Raw genomic sequence first — 20,890 nt, 5'->3', positions numbered from 1 at the left:
GTTATCGGGAGCAAAAATCTTTTCGAAGCTGGACTGCAACTCCGGATATTGGCAAGTGCCGCTCCATCCAGATTCTATCCCACTTCTGACACAATGTTTAGTTAGAGTTCAACTGCGACTAACTTAGTTAATTAATCTTTATTTACACGATAAACAGGGTATACACTTCATGCCGTGAAGCCGTCGTTAACTAACTCGTTATACAATAAATCCTGGCTATTTATCTACATTATGTTATCACGTGATCTTATCAATTACAGCTTTCGGTACAAAGATCATTTAGATGATAAGCCTACATTACGTCACACCAACCTTTAGGTTAACAGCCGAACGCGCTAACCATTGAGCCACGGAAGCTCGGAAATTAAATGGTTGTCAGGTATTGTGGAAAAGTTATGACTTTTCACGCTACATCTGAGACCCCACATCACCTCTCCTGGGTGGGCCCGAACCACCAACCTTTCGGTTAACAGCCGAACGCGCTAACCATTGCGCAACGGAAGCCCAAAAATTAAATGGTCGTCAGGTATTGTGGAAAAACTCCGACTTTTTACGTCACATCTGAGACATCACAACACTGCTCCCGGGTGGCCTCGAACCACCAACCTTTTGAATAACAGCTGAGCGCGCTAACCATTGCGCCACGGAAGCTCAGAAATTAAATGGTTGTCAGGTATTGTGGAAAAGTTATGACTTTTCTCGCTACATCTGAGACCACACAACACCTCTCCCGGGTGGTCTCGAACCACCAACCTTTCGGTTAACAGCCGAACGCGCTAACCATTGAGCCACGGAAGCTCGGAAATTAAATGGTTGTCAGGTATTGTGGAAATGTTATGACTTTTCACGCCACATCTGAGACCCCACAATACCTCTCCTGGGTGGGCCCGAACCACCAACCTTTCGGTAAACAGCCGAACGCGCTAACCATTGTGCAACGGAAGCCCAAAAATTAAATGGTCGTCAGGTATTGTGGAAAAACTTCGACTTTTTACGTCACATCTGAGACATCACAACACTGCTCCCGGGTGGGCTCGAACCACCAACCTTTAGAATAACAGCTGAGCGCGCTAACCATTGCGCCACGGAAGCTCAGAAATTAAATGGTTGTCAGGTATTGTGGAAAAGTTATGACTTTTCACGCTACATCTGAGACCACACAACACCTCTCCCGGGTGGGCTCGAACCACCAACCTTTCGGTTAACAGCCGAACGCGCTAACCATTGAGCCACGGAAGCTCGGAACTTAAATGGTTGTCAGGTATTGTGGAAAAGTTATGACTTTTCACGCTACATCTGAGACCCCACAACACCTCTTCCGGGTGGGCTCGAACCACCAACCTTTCGGTTAACAGCTGAACGCGCTAACCATTACGTCACGGAAGCCCAAAAATTAAATGTTCCTCGGGAATTGTGGAAAAACTTTGGCATTTTACGTTATATCTGAGACCCCACAACACCTCTTCCGGGTGGGCTCGAACCACCAACCTTTCGGATAACAGCCGAACGCGCTAACCACTGCGCCACGGAAGCTCAGGAATTAAATGGTTGTCAGGTATTGTGGAAAAGTTATGACTTTTCACGCTACATCTGAGACCACACAACACCTCTCCCGGGTGGGCTCGAACCACCAACCTTTCGGTTAACAGCTGAACGCGCTAACCATTGCGTCACGGAAGCTCAAAAATTAAATGTTCCTCGGGAATTGTGGAAAAACTTTGGCATTTTACGTTACATCTGAGACCCCACAACACCTCTTCCGGTTGGGCTCGAACCACCAACCTTTCGGTTAACAGCCGAACGCGCTAACCACTGCGCCACGGAAGCTCAGAAATTAAATGGTTGTCAGGAATTGTGGAAAAGTTATGACTTTTCACGCTACTTCTGAGACCACACAACACCTCTCCCGGGTGGGCTCGAACCACCAACCTTTCGGTTAACAGCCGAACGCGCTAACCATTGATCCACGGAAGCTCGGAAATTAAATGGTTGTCAGGTATTGTGGAAAAGTTATGACTTTTCACGCTACATATGAGAACACACAACACCTCCCCGGGTGGGCTCGAACCACCAACCTTTCGGTTAACAGCTGAACGCGCTAACCATTGCGCTACGGAAGCCCAAAAATTAAATGGTCGTCAGGTATTGTGGAAAAACTCTTACCTTTTACGTCACATCTGAGACCTTACAACACCGCTCCCGGATGGGCTCGATCCACCAACCTTTCGGGTAACAGCCGCTTCCGTAGCGCAATGGTTAGCGCGTTCAGAAAGCGGATGGCAATGGTACATATCCAAGAGACGAGGATGTAGGGATTTTGGTACCACTGGCTTAGCAACGTGGAAGGCAGAACTCTTTCGGTATAATAAATCGTCCCGGAGCTCATAGAGCGTGTGCTCCTTCCCATTTCTGAGACCTGTCCGTACAGTAGTCCAATCGTCATCAGCTTCCTGGGCCTCCCGAATGTCTTTTAATGATAAGGGTTGTATTTCATGCTGGTCGGCTGTGAGAAAAATGGACAGGAATGTTTTAATAGGGACTTTCTCACTTTGTTGAAATGCCTGAATAGGGCGAGATAACGCATCAGCGACTCGGTTAGTTTTACCCGGGCAGTGAAGGATATCGAAATCATACTCCTGTAACTCGATGGCCCATCTCAGGAGTTTACTCTTTTGGTCTTTCAACGTAAACAGCCAGGTAAGGGCCTTATGATCAGTGATGACGGTGAAGTGACGGCCTTCTAGATAAGGACGGAACTTCCGGATAGCCTTGACGACAGCGAGGCATTCCTTCTCAGGAATACCATAATTAAATTCCGCCCCTTGAAAGGACTTGCTATAATAAGCCAGTGGGACCTCCCTTCCATCCTGAATCTGCGAGAGCATAGCACCCACGGCATGTTCGCTAGCGTCCGTAGTGAGAATATAGTCGGATTCGGGGTCGGGTACTTGGAGTAGGACAGCATCGGCGATTTTAGACTTGATACTTTCAAATGCTGTATTTTCCCGATTCCCCCACGTCCAAGGAACATTTTTCCTCCTCAATTTTTGGAGGGGTGCTACCACGTCTGTGAGATTAGGTATAAATTTCGCGTGCCAAGTTACCATCCCAAGGAAAGTAGATAACTCGGAAATGTTCCGGGGTGGTTTCACGGCCCTAATTTCTTTCACCTTGTCCTCATCAATGGCTATCCCATTCCTGGAAACTTCGTATCCTAGTACCTTCACCGAACTACAGGCAATCTCACACTTCGTGAGTTTTAGCGTTAGACCGGCTTTCCTCAGACGTGTGAATAAATACCGTAAAGCCGTCATATGATCCTTCCAGGACCGGGAGATGACAATGATATCATCCAGATAAGCAACGATCCCCAGGTGTCGACCATGTTTCAGGACCATATCCATGAGACGTTGAAACGTAGCTGGGGAGTTCTTTAATCCAAATGGCATTACAGTGAATTGGAACTTTCCTTTATGTGTAATAAAAGCAGTATACTTAGCACTCTTGGGGTCCATCGGTATTTCCCAGAAACCTGACCGGAGATCAAATTTCGATATGTATGCGGGTTGTTGAAATGTATCCAAAATATCGTCGATCCTTGGCAGGGGATACGGATCAGTAATGGTTATCTTATTGACATCCCGACTGTCAACACAGAATCGACCCTCAGGGCTGTCCTTCTTCGGGACAACGATTGCGGGACTGGCGAAAGGGCTGTTTGAAGGAGCAATAACCCCTTGTTGCAACATTTCCTCTATTTGCTCTTCAATCAGCTTCCTATTGCGGGGACTGGTACGGTATGGTCGTCTCACGACAGGCATGGCCCCGGGTATTAACTTGATTTTGTGTTTGATCCAAGTGGTTCGTCCCGTGCGTTCCGTGACGACATCCGGAAACTGTTTAAAAAGGTCAAGAAGCTCGTCCTTTTGTAGGGAGGTTACGGACGGGCCTATGATTGATGCAACTTGTGAGGTTAACTCCCTTGACAACGGTTCCATAGTGTGATGTGGTGTTTCCATTTCATATAAGGATATAGTGTTTCCTCCTATACAGGCTACGTGCTTACCCCAATCCGTGATGATATCATGGTCAACCAAAAAGTTGCTACCCAGAACGATGGGGTATGGTAGATATTCAGCAACATCAAATTCCGTCTCGCTCATCACAAGTCCTCCTTCCAAACGGACGCTAATATTAATCTTACCGACCAACGGTAGGTCCGAAATGAAACCAGTTGCAGAGATATCCTTAGTCCGCGTCATCGACCCATATAATCCTAGAGTCCTCACCATTCTCAGGCTCATAAAACAGCAGTTAGCCCCAGAGTCGATAAAAGCAAGATTAGTAATATTATTAATAATTAACTTCAAGCCAAATCCTTTTCCAAGTGTTAATAGTGCAGGGTTTCCTTTCGGAGAAGTACGGGTACCTGCTGGCTCCGCCTCCGTATTTAGTTTTCCTGGTTGGCTGGTGACCGAGAAGCGCCCTGGTTGGTGCCTGTAGGTCGAGGTGGTGTAGCGAAGCGAGGAGGTCGGGAGGGCGTTCCCGACGGTTCCCGAACAGGTGACTGCTGAACACCACTCCCATTGCTCGGTAAAGGTTGATTACGGTTGAAATAACTCGGCCCACTATTACGGAAATACCGGTTATTACTAATATTACCCCTGCCTCGGGACTGACTCCTGTTGCTGTTATAACTACGGGCCTCAACTTGTGGACCACTTCCTTCACTAAATTGTACTCGTTTTGGAGAGTGTTGTGGTACGGCATCATGAGACGTTAACCGACGGGCCTCGTTTTCGAAGATGTTCAAAGATGTGCACCAGGCAGGAGAGAAGGAGGCTTTATAACAAGGTAATATATTAGTTAAAATAAGTCGAAGCATTTCGGATTCACTGTATGGATTTCGTAAGCCCTGATTGCGGCGAAACATTCGTAGTTCGTAATCGAGGAGGGATTCCCCCTCTTGTTGTCTGTCTTGTACCATATTCATACGAATAGTATTGTCACGGTCTTCGGAAAGATACTTATCATTAAATGCAGCGGTAAATCGGTCCCAACGTAGATCAAACGGGCCAAGAGCGCTTCTTAAGCCATTAAACCATACAGCAGCCCGGTCCAAAAGAGATTGTTGTAAAATCCATTTCAGGTCCACCTCTGATATTCGCCGTAGTCGGATGTATGTACCCAAATCCTCTAAGTACTTTTTTGGATTATCATCAGAATTATCTGAAAAACTTGGGAGAGACATTTTCGTGGTTACAGGGGTGGATGTGTGTAATTCGTGGGACATAGAAGCTTGTCCCATGCCCATTTCACAACTGGGAGTCTCAGGGATGGTATCATACGAAAGCCGAGGTTGACAAGGCGTCGAGGTGGCCTCGAATTCTGAAGTCCGGTGACTGGGGCCTGAGGGAATGCTGCTCTGATTTTGCCCCACTTGAGTGGTTATGTCTCCAGCTTGGCAGGATGTAGTCTCGCCCCAATGAACATGGCGGTGTTCCTGTGGTCCCTTCTGTGAGGCAGTATCGGACCCAAAAATACTCGACAACCGCTGGGAATTGGTAGTAAAATCGACAGAAGGTGGCATAGGTCTCTGGGCTTTAACGGCAATAGTTAGTTCCTGCAATGCCTGTTGGATTTGTTGCATTGAGAGGACTAAAGCAGCCAAGTCCGTATTGCCTGGATGAGGACCTGATGGAGCAGTAACCGTAGGACCAGGACCAACGGGTGTTGGATTGTTCCCTGTTATCAAACTTGTACTCATCCAAGTAAAAATAAGATCCATCAGGGAATTACAAAGACGCAAAACAGGATATATCACATAGCGAATCTTAAGGCAGAAACAACTAAAAATATATCTGAGTACGATAAAGGGAAAGTCCATTAGGAGACCCCAACACTTATGAAAGGAATCGTTCGTGTGCGGGCGTAAAATCGTACAGACTGCAAACTTCATAACCTTTAAGGCGACTAATAGTGTGAAGGTCTTAAAGCAATATGGGTTGCATATGAATAAATCCAATAACTCACATACTCCTACTATAAACATAGTTACGTAAAATAGTATCTCTTCGAGTAACTGGGTAACTACCAAACGACCATTATTAGAGAGGCCACGTGTGGCGTTAAATACTAACGACGGCATAAATGACATTATGCAGATGTCCTAAACGCTGGGATGTACAAAAGCCAAGGCGAAACAATAACCATAACAGCCCAACCGCGTGGTGAACGCTAAGCCTAACACGGGCCTTAGTAGTGGATTCCCCCCATGGGCCACCATATGTAACAATGCATTACATGGGGATAGGTAAGAGCTAACATCGTGCAGTAGGTTCTAAGTCCGTAAATAAAGTATTATAAAGACTTCTTACTTTGGTACTTGAACGTCGATTTATTTTCACTTATCTTTAATATTTTAACAGCGTTATCCCGGTATTGACTCTATTAAGCGACCGTCTCTCTAGCTCGACTCCCAAGAACTGCTCAAGAGGCGGGTGCTTCCCGTTTATATACCCGCGATCTTGTCCCTTAGAGTCGTCTGCTACAGGGTCTGCTACACCACCAACCTATTAGTTAAAAGCCGAACGCGCTAACCATTGCGCCATGGAAGCCCAAAAATTAAATGGTCGTCAAGTATTGTGGAAAAACTCTGATTTTTACGTCACATCTGAGACTTCACAACACCTCTCCCGGGTTGGCCCGAACCACCAACCTTTCGGTTACCAGCTGAACGCGCTAACCATTGCGCTACGGAAGCCCAAAAACTAAATGTTCGTCAGGTATTGTGGAAAAACTCTGACTTTTTACGTCACATCTGAGACCTCACAACACAGTTCCTGGTTAGGCTCGAACCACCAACCTTTCGGTTAACAACCGAACGCGCTAACCATTGCGCCACGGAAGCCAAAAAATTAAATGGTCGTCAGGTATTGTGGAAATACTCTGACATTTTACGTTACATCTGAGACCTCACAAAACCCCTCCCGTATAGGCTCGAACCACCAACCTATTAGTTAAAAGCCGAACGCGCTAACCATTGCGCCACGGAAGCCCAAAAATTAAATGGTCGTCAGGTATTGTGGAAAAACTCTGATTTTTACGTCACATCTGAGACTTCACAACACCTCTCCCGGGTGGGCTCGAACCACCAACCTTTCGGTTACCAGCTGAACGCGCTAACCATTGCGCCACGGAAGCCCAAAAATTAAATATTCGTCAGGTATTCTGGAAAAACTCTGACTTTTTACGTCACATCTGAGACCTCACAACACAGTTCCTGGTTAGGCTCGAACCACCAACCTTTCGGTTAACAACCGAACGCGCTAACCATTGCGCCACGGAAGCCAAAAAATTAAATGGTCGTCAGGTATTGTGGAAATACTCTGACATTTTCCGTTACATCTGAGACCTCACAAAACCCCTCCCGTATAGGCTCGAACCACCAACCTATTAGTTAAAAGCCGAACGCACTAACCATTGCGCCATGGAAGCCCAAAAATTAAATGGTCGTCAGGTATTGTGGAAAAACTCTGATTTTTACGTCACATCTGAGACTTCACAACACCTCTCCCGGGTTGGCTCGAACCACCAACCTTTCGGTTACCAGCTGAACGCGCTAACCATTGCGCTACGGAAGCGGCTGTTACCCGAAAGGTTGGTGGATCGAGCCCATCCGGGAGCGGTGTTGTAAGGTCTCAGATGTGACGTAAAAGGTAAGAGTTTTTCCACAATACCTGACGACCATTTAATTTTTGGGCTTCCGTAGCGCAATGGTTAGCGCGTTCAGCTGTTAACCGAAAGGTTGGTGGTTCGAGCCCACCCGGGAGAGATGTTGTGGGGTCTCAGATGTAGCGTGAAAAGTCATAACTTCTCCACAATACCTGACAACCATTTAATATCCGAGCTTCGGTGGCTCAATGGTTAGCGCGTTCGGCTGTTAACCGAAAGGTTGGTGGTTCGAGCCCACCCGGGAGAGATGTTGTGTGGTCTCAGATGTAGCGTGAAAAGTCATAACTTTTCCACATTACCTGACTACCATTTAATTTCTGAGCTTCCGTGGCTCAATAGTTAGCGCGTTCGGCTGTTAACCAATAGGTTGGTGGTTCGAGCCTAACCGGGAGCGGTGTTGTGAGGTCTCAGGTGTAACGTAAAATGTCAGAGTTTTTCCACAATACCTGACTAACATTCAATTTTTGGGCTTCCGTGGCTCAATGGTTAGCGCGTTCGGCTGTTAACCGAAAGGTTGGTGGTTCGAGCCCACCCGGGGAGGTGTTGTGTGTTCTCAGATGTAGCGTGAAAAGTCATAACTTTTCCACAATACCTGACAACCATTTAATTTTTGGGCTTCCGTGGCGCAATGGTTAGCGCGTTCGGTTGTTATTTGAAAGGTTGGTGGTTCGAGCCCACCCGGGAGAGGTAATGTGGCGTCTCAGATGTAACGTTAAAAGCCAAATTTTTTCCACAATACCTGACGAACATTTAATTTTTGGGCTTCCGTGACACAATGGTTAGCGCGTTCAGCTGTTAACCGATAGGTTGGTGGTTCGCTCTAATCTTGGGGCGGTTTTGTGAGGTCTCAGATGTGACGTAAAAAGTCAGAGTTTTTCCACATTACCTGACGAACATTTAATTTTTGGGCTTCCGTGGCGCAATGTTTTGCGAGTTCAGCTGTTAACCGAAAGGTTGGTGTTTCCAGCCCATCCAGGAGAGGTGTTGTGGGGTCTCAGATGTAGCGTAAAAAGTCAAAACTTTCCACAATACGTAACAACCATTTAATAAATGAGCTTCCGCGGCTCAATAGTTAGCGCGTTCGGCTGTTAACCAATAGGTTGGTGGTTCGAGCCCACTCGGGAGCGGTTTTGTGGGATCTCAAATGTAACGTAAAAAGCCAAAGTTCTTCCACAATACCTGACGACCATTTAATTTTTGGGCTTCCGTGGCGCAATGGTTAGCGCGTTCGGCTTTTAACTAATAGGTTGGTGGTTCGAGCCTATCCGGGAGCGGTGTTGTGAGGTCTCAGATGTAACGTAAAATGTCAGAGTTTTTCCACAATACCTGACGACCATTTAATTTTTGGGCTTCCGTGGCGCAATGGTTAGCGCGTACGGCTTTTAACTAATAGGTTGGTGGTTCGAGTCTATCCGGGAGCGGTGTTGTGAGGTCTCAGATGTAACGTAAAATGTCAGAGTTTTTTCCACAATATCTGACGAACATTTAATTTTTGGGCTTCCGTGGCGCAATGTTTAGCGCGTTCGGCTGTTAACCGAAAGGTTGTTGGTTCGAGCCCACCCAGGAGAGGTGTTGTGGCGTCTCAGATGTAACGTTAAAAGCCAAATTTTTTCCACAATACCTGACGAACATTTAATTTTTTGGCTTCCGTGGCGCAATGGTTAGCGCGTTCGGCTGTTAACCGAAAGGTTGGTGGTTCGAGCCCAACCAGGAACTGTGTTGTGAGGTCTCAGATGTGACGTAAAAAGTTTATTTATTTCATGTTTACATTAGATTCGTTTCATAAGGGCCTAAGTCAACTAGCGACTTTTTAGCCCTGCTTCGCATAGATTTTTATAACAAAACAAATAATAAAATTCTAGTAGTTAAAACTGATAATAAATTAATAAATAGATTAATTTAAAAACAAAGTTAATAATAAAAACAAAGTTTAAATCAAAAAATCAAAAAAGTTGAGCCTATTATATTATTTCGATTAATTGAATCTTAAACAGCTAATCCAAATTGAAGAGGGTTATTATCATAAAGGGTTTATTATCTAGGAGGTCCCAATTTAAATTCTTATCAGTTTTAATAATATATGTTCTTTTAGTTTGAATTTGAATAGTTTAATATTATCCAAATCTCGTATTTCTTGGGGAAGGGTGTTAAATAGGTAATATCCTATTGGATAGAATCCCGTTGGATCGAATTCAAATTTCTAAAATTGTAGCCAAATTTAAAACAATTTATAGCCCAAAGAGCGATTTTCTACTGAATGGGAATATTTAAATGGAAGAGCTTTCGACTGAATGGGATGGGTTTACGCATATAAAATCATAGCGTTTTCCTTGAGTTGCCGGGCTCCAGTAGCGCAATGGATAAAGTGATTTGGATGATCGAAGAAGTTAAGCAGCATCGAGCGCCGTCAGTACTTGGGAGGGAGATCTCTTAATGGTAAGGTTAGATTACGTTAGGTATGGTTAGGTTAGGGTTAGACAATTTCCAAAAATGGAAGTTATTTTCTGAAATTTATTGAAGAATGTTATTGGTGAACACATATTATTTTCTGCAGTATCAAGAAGTTTAATAAGAAAATCAATTTTATTTTTAGGTTAGGTTAGGTTAGGTTAGGTTAGGTTAGGTTAGGTTAGGTTAGGTTTGGTTAGTTTTGGTTAGGTTTGGTTAGGTTTGGTTAGGTCAGGTTAGGTTAGGTTAGGTTAGGTTAGGTTAGGTTAGGTTAGGTTAGGTTAGTTTAGGTTAGGTTAGTTTAGGTTAGGTTAGGTTAGGTTTGGTTAGGTTTGGTTAGGTTAGGTTAGGTTAGGTTTGGTTAGGTTTGGTTAGGTTAGGTTAGGTTAGGTTAGGTTAAGTTAAGTTAGGTTAGGTTAGGTTAGGTTAGTTTAGGTTAGGTTTGGATAGTTTTGGTTAGGTTTGGTTAGGTCAGGTTAGGTTAGGTTTGGTCAGGTTAGGTTAGGTTAGGTTAGGTTAGTTTAGGTTAGGTTAGGTTTGGTTAGGTTTGGTTAGGTTAGGTTAGGTTTGGTTAGGTTAGGTTAGGTTAGGTTAGGTTAGGTTAGGTTAGGTTAGGTCAGGTTAGGTTTGGTTAGGTTTGGTTTGGTATGGTTTGGTTAGGTTTGGTTTGGTTTGGTTTGGTTTGGTTTGGTTTGGTTAGGTTTGGTTTGGTTAGGTTAGGGTTGGTTTGGTTTGGTTAGGTTTGGTTTGGTTTGGTTAGGTTTGGTTTGGTTTGGTTAGGTTTGGTTAGGTTTGGTTAGGTTTGGTTAGGTTTGGTTAGGTGTGGTTAGGTTTGGTTAGGTTTGGTTAGGTTTGGTTAGGTTAGGTTAGGTTAGGTTAGGTTAGTAATATTTTATAAATCATTTAACAATGTTACGCCTTTTCCAAAATATTGAAATTTAGCTTCATTGACTTCTCAAATAATATGCCTTTTCCAAAACATTACTGTTATGTTAGGTTAGGTTTGGTTTGGTTTGGTTAGGTTAGGTTAGGTTAGTAATATTTTATAATTCATTTAACAATGTTACGCCTTTTCCAAAATATTGATGTTTAGCTTCATTGACTTCTCAAATTATATGCCTTTTCCAAAACATTACTTCTATGTTAACTTAGGTTTGGTTAAATTAGGTTAGTAATAATTTATAAATCATTTAACAATGTTACGCCTTTTCCAAAATATTGAAATTTAGCTTCATGGACTTCTCCAAAAATATGCCTTTTCCAAAACATTACTGTTATATTAGGTTACGTTTGGTTTAGTATTTTCTGCAACAACAAGAAGTTTAATAGGAAAATCAATAGAAAAATAGGATTGAAAGGAAAATTCATGATTGGAAAACCGCCCAAATTGCGGTATTCGGTCTAATGGGATTCGGTCGAACGAGACATTCGATCCAATGGTATTCGACTCAATGGTAGACAATCGTTAAATAACATCGGACCCATATAAAATACGGAATTTAATTTTTTCGAGGTGTTACACTTGCTTACACTAAGTGTATCTTTAGACCTAGTATAAACGATTTTGTTAGCTCTGATCGTAAAGAAGGAATTCGTTAATTAATCTCTATATAATAATGTTAATGTTACAAAGTTTACTACTTCGCTTATTTTTAACAGACGAGACTTTTCGAAGAGAGGTTCCGTATGAGCAAGGAAAGGAACATTATAAATATTTCTTATGGTGCGTTTTTGGATAATTTGTATTCTCTTAATGTTATGATTAGTAGTCCAACCCCAGATGGATATCCCGTATGTAAGGGCTGAGTAGAATAAGGAGTAGTAAATTTCAAATAGTGTAGCTCTCGGGACTAAGTTTTTGCAGTGATGTATTAGTCCACAGGCTTTAGCTAGTCCCTTACATACCATGTCGACTTGAATATTCCATTTTAAGTTTTCATTTAGCCAAATCCCCATGTATTTATAATTTGTGACTCGTTTAAGAATACGACTATTAATAGTAACCTTTTCGTAAGTGTTTTTGTCGTTGCTGTTGTTGGAGAATATGATATATTCCGTTTTGTCTGTGTCAGAGTTTTTCCACAATACCTGACGAACGTTTAACTTTTGGGCTTCCGTAGCGCAATGGTTAGCGCGTTCAGCTGCTAACCGAAAGCTTGGTGGTTTGAGCCCACCCGGGAGAGATGTTGTGGGGTCTCAGATGTAACGTAAAAAGTCAAAGTTTTTCCAGAATACCTGACGAACATTTAATTTTTGGGCTTCCGTGGCGCAATGGTTAGCGCGTTCAGCTGGTAACCGAAAGGTTGGTGGTTCGAGCCCACCCGGGAGAGGTGTTGTGAAGTCTCAGATGTAGCGTGAAAAGTCATAACTTTTCCACAATACCTGACAACCATTTAACTTCTGAGCTTCCGTGGCTCAATGGTTAGCGCGTTCGGCTGTTAACTAATAGTTTGGTGGTTCGAGTCTATCCGGGAGCGGTTTTGTGAGGTCTCAGATGTAACGTAAAATGTCAGAGTTTTTTCCACAATACCTGACGAACGTTTAATTTTTGGGCTTCCGTAGCGAAATGGTTAGCGCGTTCGGCTGTTAACCGAAAGGTTGTTGGTTCGAGCCCACCCAGGAGAGGTGTTGTGGGGTCTCAGATGTAGCGTGAAAAGTCATAACTTTTCCACAATACCTGACAACCATTTAATTTCCGAGCTTCCGTGGCTCAATGGTTAGAGCGTTCGGCTGTTAACCGAAAGGTTGGTGGTTCGAGCCCACCCGGGAGCAGTGTTGTGTGGTCCCAGATGTGACGTAAAAAGTCGGAGATTTTCCACAATACCTGACGACCATTCAATTTTTGGGCTTCCGTTGCGCAATGGTTAGCGCGTTCGGCTGTTAACCGAAAGGTTAGTGGTTCGGGCCCACCCAGGATAGGTGTTGTGGGGTCTCAGATGTAGCGTGAAAAGTCATAACTTTTCCACAATACCTGACAACCATTTAATTTCTGAGCTTCCTTGGAGCAATGGTTAGCGCGCTCAGCTGTTATTCAAAAGGTTGGTGGTTCGAGCCCACCCGGGAGCAGTGTTGTGAGGTCTCAGATGTGACGTAAAAAGTCAGAGTTTTTCCACAATACCTGACGACCATTTAATTTTTCGCCTTCCGTGGCTCACTGGTTAGCGTGTTCGGCTGTTAACCGAAAGGTTGGTGGTTCGAGCCCACCCGGGAGAGGTGTTGTGGGGTCTCAGATGTAACGTAAAATGTCAGAGTTTTTCCACAATACCTGACGGCCATTTAATTTTTTGGCTTCCGTGGCGCAATGGTTAGCGCGTTCGGCTGTTAACCGAAAGGCTGGTGGTTCGAGCCCAACCAGGAACTGTGTTGTGAGGTCTCAGATGTGACGTAAAAAGTTTATTTATTTCATGTTTACATTAGATTCGTTTCATAAGGGCCTAAGTCAACTAGCGACTTTTTAGCCCTGCTTCGCATAGATTTTTATAACAAAACAAATAATAAAATTCTAGTAGTTAAAACTGATAATAAATTAATAAATAAATTAATTTAAAAACAAAGTTAATAATAAAAACAAAGTTTAAATCAAAAAATCAAAAAAGTTGAGCCTATTATATTATTTCGATTAATTGAATCTTAAACAGCTAATCCAAATTGAAGAGGGTTATTATCATAAAGGGTTTATTATCTAGGAGGTCCCAATTTAAATTCTTATCAGTTTTAATAATATATGTTCTTTTAGTTTGAATTTGAATAGTTTAATATTATCCAAATCTCGTATTTCTTGGGGAAGGGTGTTAAATAACATCGGACCCATATAAAATACGGAATTTAATTTTTTCGAGGTGTTACACTTGCTTACTTTAAGTGTATCTTTAGACCTAGTATAAACGATTTTGTTAGCTCTGATCGTAAAGAAGGAATTCGTTAATTAATCTCTATATAATAATGTTAATGTTACAAAGTTTACTACTTCGCTTATTTTTAACAGACGAGACTTTTCGAAGAGAGGTTCCGTATGAGCAAGGAAAGGAACATTATAAATATTTCTTATGGTGCGTTTTTGGATAATTTGTATTCTCTTAATGTTATGATTAGTAGTCCAACCCCAGATGGATATCCCGTATGTAAGGGCTGAGTAGAATAAGGAGTAGTAAATTTCAAATAGTGTAGCTCTCGGGACTAAGTTTTTGCAGTGATGTATTAGTCCACAGGCTTTAGCTAGTCCCTTACATACCATGTCGACTTGAATATTCCATTTTAAGTTTTCATTTAGCCAAATCCCCATGTATTTATAATTTGTGACTCGTTTAAGAATACGACTATTAATAGTAACCTTTTCGTAAGTGTTTTTGTCGTTGCTGTTGTTGGAGAATATGATATATTCCGTTTTGTCTGTGTCAGAGTTTTTCCACAATACCTGACGAACGTTTAACTTTTGGGCTTCCGTAGCGCAATGGTTAGCGCGTTCAGCTGCTAACCGAAAGCTTGGTGGTTTGAGCCCACCCGGGAGAGATGTTGTGGGGTCTCAGATGTAACGTAAAAAGTCAAAGTTTTTCCAGAATACCTGACGAACATTTAATTTTTGGGCTTCCGTGGCGCAATGGTTAGCGCGTTCAGCTGGTAACCGAAAGGTTGGTGGTTCGAGCCCACCCGGGAGAGGTGTTGTGAAGTCTCAGATGTAGCGTGAAAAGTCATAACTTTTCCACAATACCTGACAACCATTTAATTTCTGAGCTTCCGTGGCGCAATGGTTAGCGCGTTTACCTGTTAACCGAAAGGTTGGTGGTTCGAGCCCACCCGGGAGAGGTGTAATGGGGTCTCAGATGTAGCGTGAAAAGTCATAACTTTTCCACAATACCTGACAACCATTTAACTTCTGAGCTTCCGTGGCTCAATGGTTAGCGCGTTCGGCTGTTAACTAATAGTTTGGTGGTTCGAGTCTATCCGGGAGCGGTTTTGTGAGGTCTCAGATGTAACGTAAAATGTCAGAGTTTTTTCCACAATACCTGACGAACGTTTAATTTTTGGGCTTCCGTAGCGAAATGGTTAGCGCGTTCGGCTGTTAACCGAAAGGTTGTTGGTTCGAGCCCACCCAGGAGAGGTGTTGTGGGGTCTCAGATGTAGCGTAAAAAGTCATAACTTTTCCACAATACCTGACAACCATTTAATTTCCGAGCTTCCGTGGCTCAATGGTTAGCGCGTTCGGCTGTTAACCGAAAGGTTGGTGGTTCGAGCCCACCCGGGAGCAGTGTTGTGTGGTCCCAGATGTGACGTAAAAAGTCGGAGATTTTCCACAATACCTGACGACCATTCAATTTTTGGGCTTCCGTTGCGCAATGGTTAGCGCGTTCGGCTGTTAACCGAAAGGTTAGTGGTTCGGGCCCACCCAGGATAGGTGTTGTGGGGTCTCAGATGTAGCGTGAAAAGTCATAACTTTTCCACAATACCTGACAACCATTTAATTTCTGAGCTTCCTTGGAGCAATGGTTAGCGCGCTCAGCTGTTATTCAAAAGGTTGGTGGTTCGAGCCCACCCGGGAGCAGTGTTGTGAGGTCTCAGATGTGACGTAAAAAGTCAGAGTTTTTCCACAATACCTGACGACCATTTAATTTTTCGCCTTCCGTGGCTCACTGGTTAGCGTGTTCGGCTGTTAACCGAAAGGTTGGTGGTTCGAGCCCACCCGGGAGAGGTGTTGTGGGGTCTCAGATGTAACGTAAAATGTCAGAGTTTTTCCACAATACCTGACGGCCATTTAATTTTTTGGCTTCCGTGGCGCAATGGTTAGCGCGTTCGGCTGTTAACCGAAAGGTTGGTGGTTCGAGCCCAACCAGGAACTGTGTTGTGAGGTCTCAGATGTGACGTAAAAAGTTTATTTATTTCATGTTTACATTAGATTCGTTTCATAAGGGCCTAAGTCAACTAGCGACTTTTTAGCCCTGCTTCGCATAGATTTTTATAACAAAACAAATAATAAAATTCTAGTAGTTAAAACTGATAATAAATTAATAAATAAATTAATTTAAAAACAAAGTTAATAATAAAAACAAAGTTTAAATCAAAAAATCAAAAAAGTTGAGCCTATTATATTATTTCGATTAATTGAATCTTAAACAGCTAATCCAAATTGAAGAGGGTTATTATCATAAAGGGTTTATTATCTAGGAGGTCCCAATTTAAATTCTTATCAGTTTCAATAATATATGTTCTTTTAGTTTGAATTTGAATAGTTTAATATTATCCAAATCTCGTATTTCTTGGGGAAGGGTGTTAAATAACATCGGACCCATATAAAATACGGAATTTAATTTTTTCGAGGTGTTACACTTGCTTACTTTAAGTGTATCTTTAGACCTAGTATAAACGATTTTGTTACCTCTGATCGTAAAGAAGGAATTCGTTAATTAATCTCTATATAATAATGTTAATGTTACAAAGTTTACTTCTTCGCTTATTTTTAACAGACGAGACTTTTCGAAGAGAGGTTCCGTATGAGCAAGGAAAGGAACATTATAAATATTTCTTATGGTGCGTTTTTGGATAATTTGTATTCTCTTAATGTTATGATTAGTAGTTCAACCCTAGATGGATATCCCGTATGTAAGGGCTGAGTAGAATAAGGAGTAGTAAATTTCAAATAGTGTAGCTCTCGGGACTAAGTTTTTGCAGTGATGTATTAGTCCACAGGCTTTAGCTAGTCCCTTACATACCATGTCGACTTGAATATTCCATTTTAAGTTTTCATTTAGCCAAATCCCCATGTATTTATAATTTGTGACTCGTTTAAGAATACGACTATTAATAGTAACCTTTTCGTAAGTGTTTTTGTCGTTGCTGTTGTTGGAGAATATGATATATTCCGTTTTGTCTGTGTCAGAGTTTTTCCACAATACCTGACGAACGTTTAACTTTTGGGCTTCCGTAGCGCAATGGTTAGCGCGTTCAGCTGCTAACCGAAAGCTTGGTGGTTTGAGCCCACCCGGGAGAGATGTTGTGGGGTCTCAGATGTAACGTAAAAAGTCAAAGTTTTTCCAGAATACCTGACGAACATTTAATTTTTGGGCTTCCGTGGCGCAATGGTTAGCGCGTTCAGCTGGTAACCGAAAGGTTGGTGGTTCGAGCCCACCCGGGAGAGGTGTTGTGAAGTCTCAGATGTAGCGTGAAAAGTCATAACTTTTCCACAATACCTGACAACCATTTAATTTCTGAGCTTCCGTGGCGCAATGGTTAGCGCGTTTACCTGTTAACCGAAAGGTTGGTGGTTCGAGCCCACCCGGGAGAGGTGTAATGGGGTCTCAGATGTAGCGTGAAAAGTCATAACTTTTCCACAATACCTGACAACCATTTAACTTCTGAGCTTCCGTGGCTCAATGGTTAGCGCGTTCGGCTGTTAACTAATAGTTTGGTGGTTCGAGTCTATCCGGGAGCGGTTTTGTGAGGTCTCAGATGTAACGTAAAATGTCAGAGTTTTTTCCACAATACCTGACGAACGTTTAATTTTTGGGCTTCCGTAGCGAAATGGTTAGCGCGTTCGGCTGTTAACCGAAAGGTTGTTGGTTCGAGCCCACCCAGGAGAGGTGTTGTGGGGTCTCAGATGTAGCGTAAAAAGTCATAACTTTTCCACAATACCTGACAACCATTTAATTTCCGAGCTTCCGTGGCTCAATGGTTAGCGCGTTCGGCTGTTAACCGAAAGGTTGGTGGTTCGAGCCCACCCGGGAGCAGTGTTGTGTGGTCCCAGATGTGACGTAAAAAGTCGGAGATTTTCCACAATACCTGACGACCATTCAATTTTTGGGCTTCCGTTGCGCAATGGTTAGCGCGTTCGGCTGTTAACCGAAAGGTTAGTGGTTCGGGCCCACCCAGGATAGGTGTTGTGGGGTCTCAGATGTAGCGTGAAAAGTCATAACTTTTCCACAATACCTGACAACCATTTAATTTCTGAGCTTCCTTGGAGCAATGGTTAGCGCGCTCAGCTGTTATTCAAAAGGTTGGTGGTTCGAGCCCACCCGGGAGCAGTGTTGTGAGGTCTCAGATGTGACGTAAAAAGTCAGAGTTTTTCCACAATACCTGACGACCATTTAATTTTTCGCCTTCCGTGGCTCACTGGTTAGCGTGTTCGGCTGTTAACCGAAAGGTTGGTGGTTCGAGCCCACCCGGGAGAGGTGTTGTGGGGTCTCAGATGTAACGTAAAATGTCAGAGTTTTTCCACAATACCTGACGGCCATTTAATTTTTTGGCTTCCGTGGCGCAATGGTTAGCGCGTTCGGCTGTTAACCGAAAGGTTGGTGGTTCGAGCCCAACCAGGAACTGTGTTGTGAGGTCTCAGATGTGACGTAAAAAGTTTATTTATTTCATGTTTACATTAGATTCGTTTCATAAGGGCCTAAGTCAACTAGCGACTTTTTAGCCCTGCTTCGCATAGATTTTTATAACAAAACAAATAATAAAATTCTAGTAGTTAAAACTGATAATAAATTAATAAATAAATTAATTTAAAAACAAAGTTAATAATAAAAACAAAGTTTAAATCAAAAAATCAAAAAAGTTGAGCCTATTATATTATTTCGATTAATTGAATCTTAAACAGCTAATCCAAATTGAAGAGGGTTATTATCATAAAGGGTTTATTATCTAGGAGGTCCCAATTTAAATTCTTATCAGTTTCAATAATATATGTTCTTTTAGTTTGAATTTGAATAGTTTAATATTATCCAAATCTCGTATTTCTTGGGGAAGGGTGTTAAATAACATCGGACCCATATAAAATACGGAATTTAATTTTTTCGAGGTGTTACACTTGCTTACTTTAAGTGTATCTTTAGACCTAGTATAAACGATTTTGTTACCTCTGATCGTAAAGAAGGAATTCGTTAATTAATCTCTATATAATAATGTTAATGTTACAAAGTTTACTTCTTCGCTTATTTTTAACAGACGAGACTTTTCGAAGAGAGGTTCCGTATGAGCAAGGAAAGGAACATTATAAATATTTCTTATGGTGCGTTTTTGGATAATTTGTATTCTCTTAATGTTATGATTAGTAGTTCAACCCTAGATGGATATCCCGTATGTAAGGGCTGAGTAGAATAAGGAGTAGTAAATTTCAAATAGTGTAGCTCTCGGGACTAAGTTTTTGCAGTGATGTATTAGTCCACAGGCTTTAGCTAGTCCCTTACATACCATGTCGACTTGAATATTCCATTTTAAGTTTTCATTTAGCCAAATCCCCATGTATTTATAATTTGTGACTCGTTTAAGAATACGACTATTAATAGTAACCTTTTCGTAAGTGTTTTTGTCGTTGCTGTTGTTGGAGAATATGATATATTCCGTTTTGTCTGTGTCAGAGTTTTTCCACAATACCTGACGAACGTTTAACTTTTGGGCTTCCGTAGCGCAATGGTTAGCGCGTTCAGCTGCTAACCGAAAGCTTGGTGGTTTGAGCCCACCCGGGAGAGATGTTGTGGGGTCTCAGATGTAACGTAAAAAGTCAAAGTTTTTCCAGAATACCTGACGAACATTTAATTTTTGGGCTTCCGTGGCGCAATTGTTAGCGCGTTCAGCTGGTAACCGACAGGTTGGTGGTTCGAGCCCACCCGGGAGAGGTGTTGTGAAGTCTCAGATGTAGCGTGAAAAGTCATAACTTTTCCACAATACCTGACAACCATTTAATTTCTGAGCTTCCGTGGCGCAATGGTTAGCGCGTTTACCTGTTAACCGAAAGGTTGGTGGTTCGAGCCCACCCGGGAGAGGTGTAATGGGGTCTCAGATGTAGCGTGAAAAGTCATAACTTTTCCACAATACCTGACAACCATTTAACTTCTGAGCTTCCGTGGCTCAATGGTTAGCGCGTTCTGCTGTTAACTAATAGTTTGGTGGTTCGAGTCTATCCGGGAGCGGTTTTGTGAGGTCTCAGATGTAACGTAAAATGTCAGAGTTTTTTCCACAATACCTGACGAACGTTTAATTTTTGGGCTTCCGTAGCGCAATGGTTAGCGTTTTCAGCGGTGAACCGAAAGTTTGGTGGTTCGAGACCACCCGGGAGAGATGTTGTGGGGTCTCAGATGTAGCGTGAAAAGTCATAACTTTTCCACAATACCTGACAACCATTTAATTTCCGAGCTTCCGTGGCTCAATGGTTAGCGCGTTCGGCTGTTAACCGAAAGGTTGGTGGTTCGAGCCCACCCGGGAGCAGTGTTGTGTGGTCCCAGATGTGACGTAAAAAGTCGGAGATTTTCCACAATACCTGACGACCATTCAATTTTTGGGCTTCCGTTGCGCAATGGTTAGCGCGTTCGGCTGTTAACCGAAAGGTTAGTGGTTCGGGCCCACCCAGGATAGGTGTTGTGGGGTCTCAGATGTAGCGTTAAAAGTCATAACTTTTCCACAATACCTGACAACCATTTAATTTCTGAGCTTCCTTGGAGCAATGGTTAGCGCGCTCAGCTGTTATTCAAAAGGTTGGTGGTTCGAGCCCACCCGGGAGCAGTGTTGTGAGGTCTCAGATGTGACGTAAAAAGTCAGAGTTTTTCCACAATACCTGACGACCATTTAATTTTTCGCCTTCCGTGGCTCACTGGTTAGCGTGTTCGGCTGTTAACCGAAAGGTTGGTGGTTCAAATTCGAGAATAGAAATACGAGATTTGGATAATATTAAACTATTCAAATTCAAACTAAAAGAACATATATTATTAAAACTGATAAGAATTTA

General features: G+C 42.7%; 6 non-coding genes across 6 annotated transcripts; 4 read left to right on the top strand and 2 right to left on the bottom strand.

The window, feature by feature from the left end:
- Window positions 1-7,130: 7,130 nt before the first annotated feature.
- TRNAT-GGU (transfer RNA threonine (anticodon GGU)) lies at window positions 7,131-7,203 on the bottom strand. The gene has a single exon. It is a non-coding gene; the product is annotated as a tRNA-Thr (tRNA).
- Window positions 7,204-7,570: 367 nt separating this feature from the next.
- TRNAT-GGU (transfer RNA threonine (anticodon GGU)) lies at window positions 7,571-7,643 on the bottom strand. The gene has a single exon. It is a non-coding gene; the product is annotated as a tRNA-Thr (tRNA).
- Window positions 7,644-12,439: 4,796 nt separating this feature from the next.
- On the top strand, window positions 12,440-12,512 carry TRNAT-GGU (transfer RNA threonine (anticodon GGU)). Its single transcript has one exon. It is a non-coding gene; the product is annotated as a tRNA-Thr (tRNA).
- A 369-nt stretch (window positions 12,513-12,881) lies between these two features.
- TRNAN-GUU (transfer RNA asparagine (anticodon GUU)) lies at window positions 12,882-12,954 on the top strand. The gene has a single exon. It is a non-coding gene; the product is annotated as a tRNA-Asn (tRNA).
- A 1,811-nt stretch (window positions 12,955-14,765) lies between these two features.
- TRNAT-GGU (transfer RNA threonine (anticodon GGU)) lies at window positions 14,766-14,838 on the top strand. Its single transcript has one exon. It is a non-coding gene; the product is annotated as a tRNA-Thr (tRNA).
- Window positions 14,839-17,238: 2,400 nt separating this feature from the next.
- Window positions 17,239-17,311, top strand: TRNAT-GGU (transfer RNA threonine (anticodon GGU)). The gene has a single exon. It is a non-coding gene; the product is annotated as a tRNA-Thr (tRNA).
- The last annotated feature ends 3,579 nt before the right edge of the window (window positions 17,312-20,890 follow it).

Source organism: Phalangium opilio, unplaced genomic scaffold, assembly GCF_054372755.1.
Source record: "Phalangium opilio isolate 3A_F unplaced genomic scaffold, DU_Popi_V2 ptg000209l_1, whole genome shotgun sequence".
Taxonomy (NCBI): domain Eukaryota; kingdom Metazoa; phylum Arthropoda; class Arachnida; order Opiliones; family Phalangiidae; genus Phalangium; species Phalangium opilio.
The sequence above is the reverse complement of the archived record's forward strand: the minus strand, read 5'-3'. Positions and strand labels throughout refer to the sequence as shown.